The sequence below is a fragment of the Amblyomma mixtum genome, chromosome 4, assembly GCF_055824585.1.
Source record: "Amblyomma mixtum isolate Tamu chromosome 4, ASM5582458v1, whole genome shotgun sequence".
In the NCBI taxonomy this organism is placed as follows: domain Eukaryota; kingdom Metazoa; phylum Arthropoda; class Arachnida; order Ixodida; family Ixodidae; genus Amblyomma; species Amblyomma mixtum.
This window is the reverse complement of record NC_143015.1, coordinates 97,872,031-97,888,743: the sequence shown is the minus strand read 5'-3', so window position 1 is coordinate 97,888,743 and position 16,713 is coordinate 97,872,031. Positions and strand designations below refer to the sequence as shown.

General features: G+C 46.3%; 1 protein-coding gene across 3 annotated transcripts in view; it reads right to left on the bottom strand.

Moving 5' to 3' along the window:
• The window catches only part of LOC149347545 (uncharacterized), a 54,029-nt gene that overhangs the window by 5,521 nt on the left and 31,795 nt on the right, over window positions 1-16,713 (bottom strand). The window contains exon 1 of one of the 3 annotated variants that reach the window (XM_089587191.1): window positions 8,193-9,378. The exons of the other annotated variants lie outside the window; for them this stretch is intronic. The gene's annotated coding sequence lies outside the window, so the exon portion shown is untranslated. Of the gene's footprint in view, window positions 1-8,192; window positions 9,379-16,713 lie in introns of those variants that run through there. 3 annotated transcript variants of the gene reach the window in all.

The following is a 16,713-nucleotide window of genomic DNA, read 5'->3' as shown; positions in this document are numbered from 1 at the left end:
TATTTTGCATATTTTGTTCACCATGCTGTCCTTGTCAGTGTTTGATTGCACTTAGCACGGAGTGCTGTACCACTTATTCCGCTAGAAATAGCGCAGATATAATTTAAGCAGCCTAAATGTCCCTTTTTATCATCTGATAACCTATAGTAGCTATAAGAGACAGCAATCACCGAATGTGTCGCAAACGAGAGTGATGGTACTCGAGAGGAAGTCGGTATAGCGCTAGACTGGTTGGCTCGACGTCTGAAGTGTTTGCTCGTAATTGAATACAGCACACACATTGCATACTGTATCATCCGGAAGGAAGACTGGAGCAGCTTGATGTCATTAAAGCAGACGCGGGCGTTTCAACGACAATGCAGTCACGACTATACCACGTCCTAACAGAATAATTAAACATATGCGCCAATGTACTTGGAAGTAGTGTTGTTTGAAGCGTAAGAGGCTACTTTACCAGAGGTAGCTAGGCACTACCTTCATGAATGCGGTAGCAAAAAGAATACGATGGCTGAATTCACTTACTGTTTCACCACACTACAGGCCACGTGAATTTTTTTTTTACATGGACACAACAATGAGTTCCGCCATAGCGGGACGCTAAGTCGCCTGCAGATGGCTGTTCACAACGCGACAGCTTATTGGACGCAGGATTTTCTATGCAGTAAACTAGACCAAAGCTGGACATCGAGAATCCTGTTGGATAAGCGGGCTCGGTGCCAGCAGTTTATAATAGTGTGTCGGAATCGAAAAGTGCCGCGCCGACCTTTACGCTGACGAGGTTGTTACACCCAGCTCAGCCACATCCAGTCAGAACCGGTCTGCCGCTCCTAATTCGTCATATCCATGACGTGCTGGATTGACGCTTTCTATACGTATAATATTCTCTCTCGGTCGCCATGCATTATAGGTGTGCAGTGGATACACGCCTGCTCAAGGACCTTTCCGTTTTGAGAGAAAAAAAAATCGGCAGAGACACTTAAGAGTGCTTGCGTGTGGAACGCGAAAATATGAGGCAGTGCGCTCCACTGTATGGCACCACACGGAACACTGTACGGCGAAAGGATGCATCACAATTTTGATACGAAGGTGTGGGAAGGCATTCAATTGCAGGTGCTTATGTCGTCGGTTCGAATCCCTGTCGCAAGCTGGCCTCCAACTTGAGTAGCACGTGTAAGCTGTATTATGCGTCGAGAAATCGTTTGACAAAACCCGGAACGCTGTACGACAAACGGGTGCGTCATAATTTAAGTGCGAATGTTGTCGGGAAAACTGGCACCATATTGAGGTCGTTAAGTGAGAACTTAATATAGACTAACGACGTATATAGGATTGTGTGAAGTGGCGGTACACGCCTTGCTGTGTGCGTCATGCGTGCGCTTGATGACGTCACCGTATTTTTCATTCCATCGCTGGAATTTTCTGTGTCATATGCGGGCACACACACAGCCCGCTGGCTTTTCTCGTAATGGGAGTAGTAATGCGTTTGCATTAAATAATTATGTTATCCTTTATGGCGCGCAGGGAAGAACGGCTAGAATGCTCCAAACACAGAAGCTAAATATGCAAGTCCCTTTGTTTCGATAGGTAAGGGAAAAGAAATGAGGGGCTCGTTATGACAAATAGGTATATGAATGAAGCCAGCAGTTACCAAAACCAAGTAGCGTAAGTGAATGTTTTCTCTTATTTTATAATTTGTGGGCTTAATCAATGGTAAAATAATAGTATAATTATTTTATCGCTGAAATAAAGCTGGTTAGGAAACCGAAGAGAAAAACAACCACATGGCACCGGTGGGATCGAAAACCCACAACCTCCGAATGCCAAATGTTGTTTAGAGGGAAAAAATATAATTAGAAAAGTTAGGTGACATCTGACCTAACTTCGCTTAAAGGGCAACTGCATATGTTTTAGAAACCGACGAGTTTGAAGGGGTTGAATGTGTGAAACTTGCAGGTAAATCATTCGAGGTCATTTCGTGCTAGCGTTTGAATAGGTGAAGTAATCGCTGATTGAAATCGAATCGTCTATCAAGCTTCTCCGCAGCGCCCAACTCCAAGTTGGGGGCGCATCATGACGTCATCGAAGGCATCAGTACATTTCCAACACATAAACGATTACTTTCAAGGAAAGCAAGCAATGCCACCGAAGGCAAATGCCTCCTAGGGTTGTTTGGCAGCATCCAACTAGGCAATGAACGGTATGGTTGGCGGCAGCGGAAATTTGAAATCTTACCTTCCGTGACGTCACACCAAGCTTCTCTGCACTCCTCTGGTGCTGTGAGGAGAAGCCTAAAATTTAATCGTCGTTTACGTCAATATTTTAGAAGCTAGCGCAAAAACACTTGGCATGCTTTACCTGCAGTCTATATAGATTTGAATCCTTGAATAGCGCGGAATTCGGAAAAAGTGATGCACTTGCCCTTTAAGTACGCCAGAGTTGCACAGAGTCACCAAACTTCTATCACGTTCCTCGCATGGCAATATTTGTGAAACGCCGATCATCTTCTATTAACAAAAAAATTACCGACGATTACGTTACTTCCTAATGCGAAATTTGAGCGCAGCAAATAAGCTGTTTCACCTTTTCGATAGATTGAGGCAAAGAAATCGAGCAACACATGTATGCGCTATCACAGAATTTTTTTTTTATTTTTCACACGTATTCGCAATTTCGGCTCGGGCGGTGCACATATACAGATCCGCCGCCACCGATCTGGCTCTCTGATTGCCACCGCACAGGGGTTGCATTGGAGGAGGAGCGAAGAAAGGAATTAAGTTCGAGCCGGCGCTTTGACAACCGGAGACTCGCAGGAAGAGGGGGGAGGGGGCCGGCGTGTACACCCAGCGGCAAACGATGGGGGCAGAAGCGCGCGCAGCAAGCGGACAACACGATAAAGGGAGGAAGGAAGAGATAGCAGCGACTGACTGATGCCGCTGACGCCGATAGCGCTGGGGGGATGAAAGGGGGGCGGAGCTGGTTACGAGGCCGACGCCGACGACGACGCGAAACCCAGGAACGGACGCCAAAGAGCTGCGCTCTAAAAAGAGCATGCATGTTTAACCCGGCTCCTCTATAACGCCACGTGTGACAAGAAAATCATCTCAGAAGGACGGTCCTATAGCCACGTGAACGAGACATGTCTTACCCTCACATCGCACAGGCGAGGCTTGGACGCGCTGTTCGCGCGCCACATAACCTAAGCTAGAGAGACCCGGCCGCTCCACCGCTAGGTCTTGCATGTTTCAGCAGTGAGGCATACGAGCGACCGTTGGCGCATCGTTTGAGCGCGCGCCTGTTTACGACTACGACAGAGCAGATTGCCAGGGCGTTTTCCGCTACAGCTTGTTTTATTCACCGCACACTGGCCACCTTCATTTGTACCGCAGCACGTCGTTCGAAGTTCGGCCGCTGCCTGACTCGTTAAGTTCGGTCCGAGTAAACTCACGGCACTGCGGCCGACGGCTCTGACAAGCTACGGGCTTTGCGCGCCCGAGCTATTTTGAGCGCTTAACGGCGAGCTGCGCAAACGGAGCAACGAAGCAGCTGAATGATGAAAGAGGCGAGAGCTAGGGGGGGGGGGGGGGGGGGGAGCTGAAAAAGGCAGTGGGCGTTTACACAAGCGCGCGCCGGTGAGAAGCGGTGAGAGTTCTGCAACTGTTTACGAACCTTATCTGGAGCAAGATGCCTTTTTTCAATGCGAAAGCACTACTTGGCTATGTTCGCGGTTTTGTGTCCGCAGAAAGTGGACGCAAAACATATCCGCAGCCCTTGCGTCATTCGAGGAAAAGTTAGGAGTAAAAGAATGATTGAGTGTGATAGAGGACGATAAAGTGTCGATGCGCGTAAAATTTGGTTCACGTGTAGTAATTGTTTAATTAATTAGAGGCGAACAAGTTGATTAGACGTCGAAATTAGTTTAGTTTATTGCGGTTTAAGGACCCAAAGTAACTCAGGCTATGAGGGACGCCGTAGTGGAGGGAAGTTTCGACCACCAGGGGCTCTTTAACGTGCACTGACATCGCACAATCACGGGCCTCTAGAATTTCACCTCCATCGAAATTCGGCCGCCGCGGTCGGGATCGAACCCGCGTCTTTCGGGTCGTCAGCCGAGCGCCGTAAACACTGAGCCACCGCTGTGGGGCAGATGTCGGAATAATCACGGACGTCGATATAGCGGGCGGATGTCAACACAGCCTTGGACTCTGAAATTGCGGGAAAATACGCAACTAAGCTGGTTGAAGGTTTGAAATAGATTGAAAGGTGATTAAATAACTTAATTAAGCAGACAAAAAAGCTTTGGTTGATGTGAAGTAATTAGAGGCGAATAAAACCATGGACGTCGATGTAGTGAGAGGGCGTCGAGACAGCCTCGGACGTCGAAAGAGTATAAGCGCGTCAATGCTTTCGCATTATCCCAGTGAGGATCGCCGCAGTGATCTCTAACGTTTTTCGAACACTTTTAGCCCTTCGGGATGCTGCAGGGCGCGAAAGACACAGTTAGTCGGCATAGCGAAGTTATAGCTCTTTTTTTTTAACCCTTTCAATGAACAAGTATTGCTAAGCACAGTCTCTGCCAAAGGTAACCCGGCAAAGGAGTTTTGTTTCTTAGTCGCATGGCGAAGCACTTACGACAGCCTTTTAGCTATGAATCTCTGTAAAGTAAGGGAGCCCTCTTCCTCAGGTTTTCACATCTTTTGGTCTTTAGGAGTGCCGTAACTACTCCATTATACGGTTGAGAAGCAAAAACCTGTTGCTCGGTTGCTATTGGTCAAATGTTTAGGGGAATCCTCCTAAACATTTAGTCTAGGGGAATCCTCTACACGAAAGTTAAATAACTTTTGACAAAGGGAGTACGTGTCGGTCGAGATTGTTCCAGTCAATAATTGTTTTTGAAAGAAACGAAAATTTAAAGAAGTAAACTCCGGGCATGTAGGGCATAACTGCATATAAATCGATCATACAAAAAAAGTTTCCCAGTGGGCGCAAGTGCAAGACACAGTTCAAATTGAACTTACACTGATAAAGCTGATAAAAATATTAATCCTGGCTATTTTTCTCCGAGTATAACTATTGCTGATAGCTGCACCCACGAAAGAGGTTTTGTTACAGACTGCTTTGTTTGGTATACGGATAATATAAATCTAAAACCAATATTTTAATACGTTCAAGTTCGTTTAACAGATACTGCTTATTTCGATTTCACTTTATGCTTGCGTATGTCAAGGTTTACCGTACAATGTAGTATTAGTAGTAGTATGTTTATTTGGCCATATTAGGTACAGTATGCCCCCGAGGTGAGGCTAAAGGAGGAAGACCAGGCATGCCTCCTGACAAGGCCTACACCCGGTTACGGTTAACCAGAAACTCACGGAGAGATTCGGTGTAAGTAGGCATTGGACTTCGTGGTTTTAACCGGAACGTCAGTATTGTTCGCATACACGGCATTTATAGATGGCAAGTCAGGGCCGTGAAGCAACGGTGGCATTGCTGTATAAGCGGCACAGTTGTGCGATATGATGTACTGCTTCGCTATAGCTTACACGCCTCTGCACATCGGGAAGCACCATATCCTCGGCGCCTGCTAGCTAAGCACTGTTTGTTGACTATCATCACCCGCTTAGAGCAGTTGGTTGGTTAAGTATGTTTATCAACTGCCTGTCGGACACTGACACGAAACCGTCCACGGGCGCCACGAACAAGTAGCATGTTCCCTTACAAACATATTTAGGCAGTCTATAGACTGTCCATAGACTGCTGTCTATAAAGTCTATAAGACTATCTATAGAAAAATCCTAGAGAACAGTCTTTAGGCAGTACAAATGCTTAGACAGTCTGTAGACTATCTATAGATTTATGGCCATACACTTTTAGTACACTTTTGTCTATAGACAGTATATAGACTATAAATAGACAACAAGAAATATCTATAGAAGGCAACAGAGGCTATAAGAAGTCTATAGACTGTCTATAGACGCTACCATAATGATTGAGTGGCAGTTCAGTCGCTACCATCAACGTGCTGACAATTTAATTCCCTGCCCTCTGAGTCAACCCAGCGCGGCAAAACAACGGCAAACTCTCAAATTATTTTTATAGGTAAACTTTTGAATAGCGCTTTTCTTTGTTCGGTTATATCGTCTAACTTGCGTTGCCTTTTAATGACGATAGCATTTCCTCGTACAAGCATAGGTCTAAGCACTATGGTTTCCGCGTTAATTACTGGTAAATAAACTGTTCATACTGCAAAAAAAAAAAAAAAAAAACGCCGAGATATGTACTCTAAGTGACTTTTGACCATACAGGATTGCCAAGTTAAATCACCGAAAAAAGTCAGTACTTCATTAGTTGAAAATATTCGCTGGAAAAAAATTGCGTTCTGCGACCGGAAAAAGTCCGCCGAACTTTCTGAATATAAAAAGCTAAAAGTCCAAGCCCTAGGCATAAGTTAAGAGATTGCGCAACCAGCTGATGCTTTGTGTACATGTGGAGCATTAGGGAATCTGTTCTATTCGAATTTTTTTTTTCGAGTGTCAACATAATGGCCGGAGCTCCGCTCAGAGACCAGACACAAAGAATGTCATGAGTCCGCCCAAGGCGTAGAAAGTCCCACCTAGATCATTTGTTTTTGGTGAATGTCTCACAACGCCATGAAGCGCGAAGTTCCCCAAGAGCTAAAATAAAAAAAAACTAGAGGCGACATTTAGGCGAAGGGCGCAAAAAAGAAAGCCCTTCACTTCAGGTTTACTCTGTTAAGAAATTTGCACCTAGTGGTCGCGAAAGCAGCCGGAACGTCTGTCGTGCAAAGAGCCTAAAAAAATGTAGAAGTAATGTATATAGCATGAAGGCTGATTCCGAATGCATACCGGGATCAGATGATAGATAGGGTGTTATTTTAGCCTGGTCGCACATCGCAGATTGATATTGTTCAAGACGAATTGCTGGGCTAGTTAGTTCCACATGCTTGTATTCACCTCAGCGCACAAATAACGGCCACAGACTGACAGAAAGACACCACAGAGGTGCAGTTTTGGTGTCTTTTTGTCTCTCCGTATTCGTTTTTATGGGCTGTTGTGATTTCTGGTGTTGTTATTGGCTTGAGATAGATGCGGCGCATACGTATTGTGACGGCTCAACCAATACTAATCGGATGACGAAGTCCTGACGGTTAAAACAACACAGCTGAACAACACAGTTGACTTTCTTGTACCCAAATTCTGTACATAGATGCGCATTGCGTCAATTTTGTTCTTTGCTTACTTTGTGAATGCTTGGGCTGCTGTTTTTCTTTTTTTGTATTTGCCTGCATTTATGTGCTGTGTTGCTGTATCAACCCCCCCACTGTAATGCCAAATGGCGCTGTGGGTAAAAGATAAATAAATAAAAATAATATGCCGTATGTAATTTAAAGAAGAATACTGACTTATCGCAAACGGAACCACTGTCTCGCTCTTCTCTTCGTCCTCCTCGTGTCCCGTCATTTCAGCGCTGTGCAGTATATCGCTTCTCGTCAATAACAAAATGCTCTAATAGTCTTCGTTGCCTGCCTTTAAGACACAGGCATTTAAAGATATCCCAAGCTAACTCTTCAAAAACTTATTGCCATCCGTATGTTGCTGAATCACTACACGCTGAAATTTCAAGTACAACAAAGCGTTCGAAAACGCAGGCTACAAAGGAAAGCTTTACAACTTTCTCGGAAGATTCGCTGTTGAAGCAAAGTTTGCCCTGCTCCTGGAGATCGAACCAGGGATAGTTATCTGTCCCGGGAATTTGCTCTACTCGGCCTTGTGGTTTCCCCTAAATATATTGGTCTAAAGAAAGATGGATAGTTGAGCAAGTTGGTAACAGTTCAATGCGGATAGTGCAAAGCGAAACAGAAGACAGAGTGAAGGCTCCTGTCATCAGCGCTCGTATGTGTTGTCTTCTTCCGTTGTCTGTTCTGCACTGTACCATCCACAGTGGTATATTGGACTGACACTGTCCTCGCTACCATCTCCTAGTCGCCCTGGTTAAGTAAGTTATTAGACTGACTGCCTCGACCAGGCGGTTCGACTCCCGCACCAGGTCGGATTCGAAGCTACTCAGGAAGCTGTCTAGCTTTCTTTCTTGGCCGTGTGGCTGCGCTCAGGTGTATGCCAATGAATAATTGCCCCCTAACTGTTGTACATAAGCATCGCGATCATGTACTGTACCTGCTTATGTCCTTTCCTTCCGAAAGTGCACTTGTGTGTTGGTCGGCGGAGTGAAGACGGTTCCGGTCACCAGGCGACCCTCAGAGGTCACCGGCCCACTATCGTGATTTCACACACTTTCACAACTGGCAGGTCCTCGCGCGCAGCGCACATGGTCCACGTTCCTTGCCTCACAGATCTTGTTACCCGAGGCGACGATGTCTTCCGTCTCGGCCTTCTGGTGTTCAGTCCACACGCGAGACCAGAGGTCTTGCCAATGTACCGGGACGAATTCATCCAAACTGCCTGATACCTTTCACCTCTACTGGTCCTCAGTGAAGTCAGTCGAGACAAAGACGTCCATACCGCTGTCTCGAAGCGTGAAGTTTGGTTCTTTGGACTTGTGTTGTTTGTTCTTTACAGATATGGCGACAGTGGACACTTTTAGGGCTAGGCTCAAAGGTCAGATCTTCTGCACGGATTCAGAAGAGCGCGATGATTGTGTCGGACTGGGAAACCACGGTGTATAAAGATGGAAACACCAGAGTACAATGCAATAAAACCAAACTAGCTTGTACATACAAGGGTCCGATTGTCTGCAGTTGATGAACAGCGGTGTACGGTGTAGACCACTGATTCAGACTGGCTGCACAGGGCGGAAGTTGCGAGAACGACCAAGCTTGTATGACAGCGATGCAGGTGGTGAAGAACGATCCAGTCTTTTGTAACTCACGAAGCAGTTAGAAAGAGAACGGTCTTTCGGCAGTCGTTCCCAGTCGGAGAGCAGGTGATCCAAGAAAGGCGGTCACGATGTGAAGAGAAACGCCACTTGAAGACAGCTGTTGAAACCGCGATGCTCTTCGCCCGCGCAGCTGTCGGAAAAAGTGCTTGTAAAAAGCAGCGCCTGTTGGCTTCAGTTATGGAGCGACGACAGGTACATCCATCACGGAAATACAGACACAGCGAGTGGCACCGCTTCTGGGAGCTTGTTACACCGGAGATGCACACAATGTACAATATTGGGCGGTGGCCGGCACAAAGCAGACGGTGTTATAGGAAAGCGACGGTATCACGTGATGGTACACGAACGACAGGCGACTTTGCATACGGAAAAAAAAAATTGAGATAGAAATGTTCATGACGCAGAAGATGTTTATAAAGAGCTATCCACAGCCTGTGAAAACTATTGCAACAGCAAAGTAAGCGCGTTCAGAGCGAACACATATGGCTACCAATGCATCCAGCATTCGAAAAACGAGCTGAGAATTATGCAGGTGGCCGGAAAGTAGCAAAAAAGGAAGAAGTTCCTGGAAGAAAGATCGATCTTCAAAACAAATTATGCGCGCTGCAGCTGAGGGTCGTTGGACCTAAATCAGATAAACAACTATTCACAGCTTAACACGATAGCCTTGGTTTTGCAAGTTAAATGTCACGAGCATGGACGAACATAAAGCGACAGGCGACTCGCTCTGAAGAGCGAAGCTGAAGCCGGATGCGCATTCTATGCGCGTTGCCAACAACAGACAGTTGCCCGAAAAGAAGCTAACGATCGAACGATACGCTTTCACAACACTATGTCGCGGAAATAGACGAATAAAAAAAGCGCACGCCGTCACAGCGAAGTTTGCGTGCAGAAAAGTCGGAGGACACACTTCGAAGAAAACAGATTCGATGTCACTCAGTATGCGACAGCTGAATCCAAGCCCACATCGATGGCAATATAGGCATTCTCATTTTGATATCATCGTCCAGTGTCAACGCAGGTGAATCACTACATAATTATCGCTCGATGCATGGAACTTGAAACACAAACTCCTGCTAAGTGCAAATGAAGTTAAGTTTAGCAGACAAACTTTTGCTGCGATCAGCTGGCGTTCACTATAGACGTGGCACCCGAAGCAGACGACGCGCACTTAAACAGCTGAATTCCGGAAGAGAACAGACGAGGTTCACTCGGCACGGCCTCTGAGATGGACGAATTTCCTCTGAGAACAGTCGACGATACTTGAAGCAGACGAACTCGTAGCTGAAAGCAGACAAAATTCACTCTTTGCAGCACCCGAGGCAGATAAAGTTTCGCTTTATACGGAACCTGAGGCAGACGAACTTCAACTTCACTGAGGTGGACGAATTTCCTCTGAGAACAGTCGACGATACTTGAAGCAGACGAACTCGTAGCTGAAAGCAGACGAATTTCCTCTGAGAACAGTCGACGATACTTGAAGCAGACGAACTCGTAGCTGAAAGCAGACGAAATTCACTCTTCGCAGCCCGCGAGGCAGATAAGGTTTCGTTTTTTGCGAAACCCGAGGCAGACGAACTTCAATTTCACTGAGGTTGACCTTCGCCGAAACAGCAGAACTCCAGAAAAAAAATCTCCCGTTGTTCACTCAGCGAGGTACCTGAGGAATTTCCACTCGGAACAGTTCACGTTCACTGAAGCATACTAACTTCGGTAGGAAGCAGACGAACTTCACTCCGTACGGGACCTTCCAGGCAGGCAAACTCTAACTAGTAGTCCATGTTCATTGAAGCAGGCGAACTTCCACAGAGAACGTTGACTTTCGCCGAAGCAGACGAACCCCAGTAGAAATCACACGGCTTCGTGCTTCGCAGCGCCTCAAGCAGACGAAAACAGCCTTTTGGAGCAGACAGCTCTCGCTAAGCAGCCCAAACGCTATTCAAAACAGACGACGTTCACTACTCAAGCAGACGACTTTCGCGCCCAGTGCCGCAAACGGAGAACAGCACTTCACACAGACTTTTCCCGCCTAACTGCCACTCTCCGGGCTCGGAAATGGTGAGGAGGAGGAAAGAAATAGTCCCGCCAGAGCGCGCTGGGCATTGTCTCTCCGCGAGCGTTGAGAACGCGACCAGCCCGAGCGGCGCACGGGCGGCCAATGTGAGTGGCATTGATCGAACTGCCAGCCTATATTGGTCGCCGATGATCGCTGCGGTTGCCAAGACGCGAGGCGGCGACCCGAGCGCACCCCCGTGCGGCCTCATGATCGACTGGTCGGCTTCAAGGCTGGCTGGCCGGTCCACCGGCTTTGCGAGGAGACAGAGGGGGAAGGGGATGGGGGGGGGGGGGGCTGCATTGGTCGTTTGGGGCACGCGCGCCCGTGAATAAACAAAGTAAATCTTCCCGGCCCACGCGGCGCTCGCTGCCTCACCAAGCACCCAGAAGAGGGCGCTACGGGAAGTACTGACCAAGAACGGACAGAATATAGTAAGGGAAAAGTATTAGCAAATTAGGGGTGGTGAATAAGAAAGTAGTATAGACAGCGAGGGAACATAATTGCTACAATGAATTTGGGGAAGGCACGCGAGGAGTTATTAGTTAGGGGACGACTGCTGCTAGCCCGATACTACGAGAATGCATCTAATTATCTCTCTATTATCTCCTCTTGACAGCCAAGAGTTAAATAAATTAAGGATAGCAAAAGAGATAACAATATTTCTTTCATGTCATTTCAAGACATAAAAAATTTCCTCCAGAGCAACGGCATTATTCTTTATTGCCTGGCACTACATGAGTGTGCCGCCGCGGTGGCTCAGTGGTTGCGGTGCTCGGCTGCTGACCCGAAAGACGCGGGTTCGATCCCGGCGCGGCGGTTGAATTTCTTTGGAGGAGAAATTCTAGAGACCCGTGTACTGTATGATGTCAGTGCACGTTAAAGAACCCCAGGTGGTAGAAATTTCCGGAGCCCTCCACTACGGCGTCCCTCATAGCCTGAGTCGCTTTGGGACGTTAAGCCCCATAAACTAAAACTTCATAAGTGTAAAGCAAAATGGTAAGTAGGAGCTTGTGGGTGTCAAGTCGTTCACGTAAAATTGCGCCTAACGGATTTTAGTGCCAAAAAGTGCTTCATCATATTCAAAACTTCTGTATCGCAGCCCCTGCTGCTTCAAGACCTTCCTGAATGTTCGTAACACTGTCTATACTGTGATCGATCAGTTATATGATATATCAGTTCGATAACCCTGAATCTAAAGTGTGCGCGCTGAGAGGGTAGATGAAAACGCTTCATGATCAAGGTTACTACGATGACACTTAAAGGATTGGAGACGACCAAATTTGAGTTGCGTGTTCCGTCTTTGGAATGATGCGTAGCACATCAGAAAACATCGACCGCCACATGTATTGCGCAAACAAGCTGCGAATAGTTTATACTCGATTTCTTTTTTCTCTGATCTGATTCGCATTCGGTTTCAACAACCAAATGACGGCTGTTTCGTCACAGACGATTTGAGTTCGCGTGAGGCATACAAAAACTGCAGTATTGCCGCTGCTTTGTTGATCTTAATTCACACCAACTTTCCCGTAAACCTTCCAAGGCGTTGGTGGCACAAATAAAAAAGAAGCAGCAATTATATCGCATTTTTTATGACACGCGTGAACATCAACTCGTCTGTGATGTCAGAGCCACGCTCGGCTAATGGAATCGAGACGGTTCGAGAAAAAAAGCAATTATAATTTGTTTACCTGGTGTAGATGAATTCCACCTCGTGAATCGTATACAACACTGTCTTGCGCACCATTCCAAAGTAAAAAACACGCATCCAAAACCTTAATATCTATATTCTTTTAACTTTCGAGGCGATTTGTACTGAGTTGTGCACATTGTGAACCCGAAGTTTTTTTCTTGTGGTGTGCTCTGCATAGCACTGATTTTGTGTCCAGCGAACTTAGCATCCTCCATTGTGAAAATACGACGCCTTTCTATTGTCAACTCGATGACGCGGCATGAAATATTTCTCAATATATTTAGTTTTGTAGCATGTTCTCCACTGTTATCCCGTGGACAGAATTAGCCCCGAGTACAAATGTTACTCTTTTTTCCTGAATGTATAGGTCAGTTTTGTCTTTGAAAAAGGAAATTATTCAACGATCCTTACGGTTTTAATTTCACAGGTCCTAACGCGCATTTTAATCTTACAGTGTCCAACTGTTTTGACACTTTGTCAGAAATTTTGCGCCTGCGTGTCAACAACAGTTGCCCATCTTTCTCGAAAAATTAACCAAGTGGCTTTCCTGAGGCCCGGATATGTCATTTGGGACGAAAAATATTTGCTTCGAATCGAACCGACGAACGCCAACTGAAAAGGTTGAAAACAAAATACTGCAGTTTATGATCAGCGTTCGTAGGTTTTGACTCGTCTTTAAATGGCATCTGATTAGGTTTTCTAATTCGGTGAGCTTCAAAGTAAGGTTTTCGGCGGGGACACCCGTTTTAGATTGGGTGACTTTTGCGCTTGGCGCCTTACATTCGCCACGACACTTGACAGCATCACAGCAATGCCTTCTGGAGAATGGGTACGCCACACTGAAGGTTACCGACAGTGCTCATAAATGCTTCGAAGACAAGGAACATCAACTTCTTTCTAGTTCTTTCCCAAGGTTAATCGCAGTTCTTTTGTTACCAAGGATTGTACATTACATGCTCATAGCTAGGCCGAAGTCCTTTCTGGCACCCGAAACAACTAATTCTATTTTCGCCACTTTCTGTCCCCAAAAACTCGAATGAATATGAAAATATGGAGTGCCGTTATAAATTGATCCACTCTGCTCGAAATAACCAGTGGGGCTCGCTCGCGCTTCGTTTCAGCGCTTCACAGGAAAATTTTACTTCGTAAAAACGAGACCTCAGATACATGGACTTCTGTGGTAGCTTCCAAGAGGAATAACCACTACTTCGCTATATCTATTTTTTTCGTTATAAACCGTTTCGTTTCAATGAGTTTTGACTATACACGCGAGTTCCCCTCTATTGTCAGGATTATCGTAGGATAAGACGCAAAATTTAGTATCTCTTCAAAGCCCCGCCATTCGGCTAAAGTACAGAGTGTAGGTAAAACTGCCGCATGGTGCCGACCAAAATTCTCTATTTTGCCAACAAGCTTCCACTTTTAGTTGCTGTGGGTGGGTCGATGTAAGGAGCCGTTGCGTTCTGGAATCATGCGCACAAATCACGAAACACAAAAAGTTCTGATACGTTGAGGAACAATACCATTTAGTTGCAAAATCGGGTCAATGCGGTGCCTATCTTGTACGCTGCGCAGTAACGGAGGCTGCATGATTCGCAAGAGGCCCGTACTACATTAGCATCAACAAGAACTCGATGCGGAGTAGCCTGCAACGCAGTTACCCGAGTGCGATTTCAAAGCTCGGTGTTTGTGTGTGTGCCCGTATCGATTGCGCATTAGTCTTGGGATACCGGCCATGCTTAGAGCATATGACAATGTTGCGTGGTAGAAAACGAAAACCGCACTGCGCTTGTGTGTTCAAGACTAACTGATAAATAGGCAGCATGATAATTTGTTTCATGTCGTAAGTGAGAGAGAGTTTATGAACGAAAGAAAAGCGGGTTTTGGAAATTCTTTTTGTTCCTCATACGAAATAGAAGGTACAGCTGCAACGGAAAAAGAATTGCACAAGTGAATCATGACCGGAGCGAAAAAATCGCGACACACGGCGCTATTGTTGCTGAGTACACCGATAGCGAGAGTGCCAGGAACATTCCATTTCCTAAAGCGGGGGTGGCCGGTAGAAAGCAACCCACCTAGAGATTAGCCCATCTGAAATGTAACGTCTTAAACGAACGCCTGTAGATCTCTTATCAGCCAAACCATGTGCTAAGGTGGCTGAGCACATAATCGCGTTTTATTTATTTTTTTGCGCTGGCGTGGCTATCGTTGTTATTTTTATCACCTTTTTCCTTTAGAAGTGTGCTGGGGATGCACTGTCAAAAGTAATGTGTGGCAGTGCCTGCTTTCGGATGGGCTGCTTTCTGTCGGCCACCCCCACTTTTTTAAAGTGGAATGTGCCAGGCACTCTCGCTATCTGCGCACACGGCTACAATAGCGCCGCGTCTCGCAATTTTTCCGCTCCGGTCGTGAGTCACTTGTGCTAATCTTTTTCCGTTGCAGCTGTACTTATTACTTCGATCATAGTTGAACAAATGACGTCGTCCAAACCTGCAGGAAATATTCGTCTGGATTTTACTGTACCTAGTGTATTTGCGCACACTACGCCTGAACCTGTCTGCGAAATTCAAGTTTAATACTTTTGCTTCTTTTTTGTTTTCCTTTTAATGTACCAAATTTCCCAGACTTGCTTAACACTGACCTTATTCAGCTGCTTCTGCAACGTTTAACAGCAGTGTCAGTCCGTGAAGTGTTATTTATGAGTTCTGTGCGCTGTTGCTGCAATTCACAGCTTTTATGTTTCCTTGTAAAGAGATCTTTTAGTGAACTTCTCTTAACTCGCCACGGTGGCTTAGCGGCTGCGTATGGCGCTCAGCTACTTAACCCAAGAACGTGGGATCTAAGCCCGGCTCCGCCTGTTGCATTTCGATAGAGGGGAAACGCAAAAGACGCTCCTACGCTGTGGGATGTCAACGCACGTTAAAGAACCCCATGTGGTCTAAATTAATCCGGAGTCGTCCAGCTTAGCCCATGTCTCGCTTCGGGACGGTACGCCCGACATACCATACCCATACCCTACCACCGTACAGTACCATACCACACCACACCATGGCGTACTCTACCATACCATACCATGCTATACCTATCATACAATTTTATATCGTACCATGCCACACAATACTAAACATACCACACCGTATTATACCATGTATGCAATACAGTACAGTACCACACCATGCCGTACTATACCATACCATACGATACCAAGCTATAGCCCCGCCGCGGTGGCTCAGTGGTTACGGCGCTCGGCTGCTGACCCGAAAGACGCGGGTTCGATCCCGGCCAGGGCGGCTGAATTTCGGTGAAGGCGAAATTCCAGAGGCTCGTGTGCTGTGCGATGTCAGTGCAGGTTAAAGAACCCCAGGTGGTCGGAATTTCCGGAGCCCTTCACTATGGCATCCCTCGTGGCCTGAGTTGCTTCGGGACGTTAAACCCCAATAAACCAAACCATACCATGCTATACGCACAATTCCATATCGTACCATGCCACACAATACTAAACATACCACACCGTATCATACCATGTATGCCATACCGTACAGTATCACACCCTACCTCGTCATGCCGTGCTTTACCATACCGTACGAACCATACCACAACCTATCATGCCATACCGTGCCGATGACATGGATACCATACCATAGCATACCGTACTATACCATAATGTTATCACTTTCTGTCATTATCATCGTCCTCAACAGACATACTGCGTCCACTGCCGAATAGCTGCTCCCCAGTGTTCTCCGATTATCCCTATAGGGCGCCCTCCTTATCCGGGCACACTTCCTAATCTCTCCGCGTTACATTCAGCCAACTCTGGCAAAGTACCCTTCTAATAGTAACCACTCTGTTACCCTTTTCTCCTTACCTTTTCTCGTTATTTTTGGTTGTCTTTAATAAAACTTCAATAAGCTCTCAAATGTTTTGCTTTTCTTTTTTTGCAGCTACAGCGCAGTCCGAAACGTCGTTCCGCCAATGAATACAAGAAGAGTGACCAAAATCATATAGACCTGGCCTACAAGGTAATACTGTGGCGCTATACTTCAAACAGACA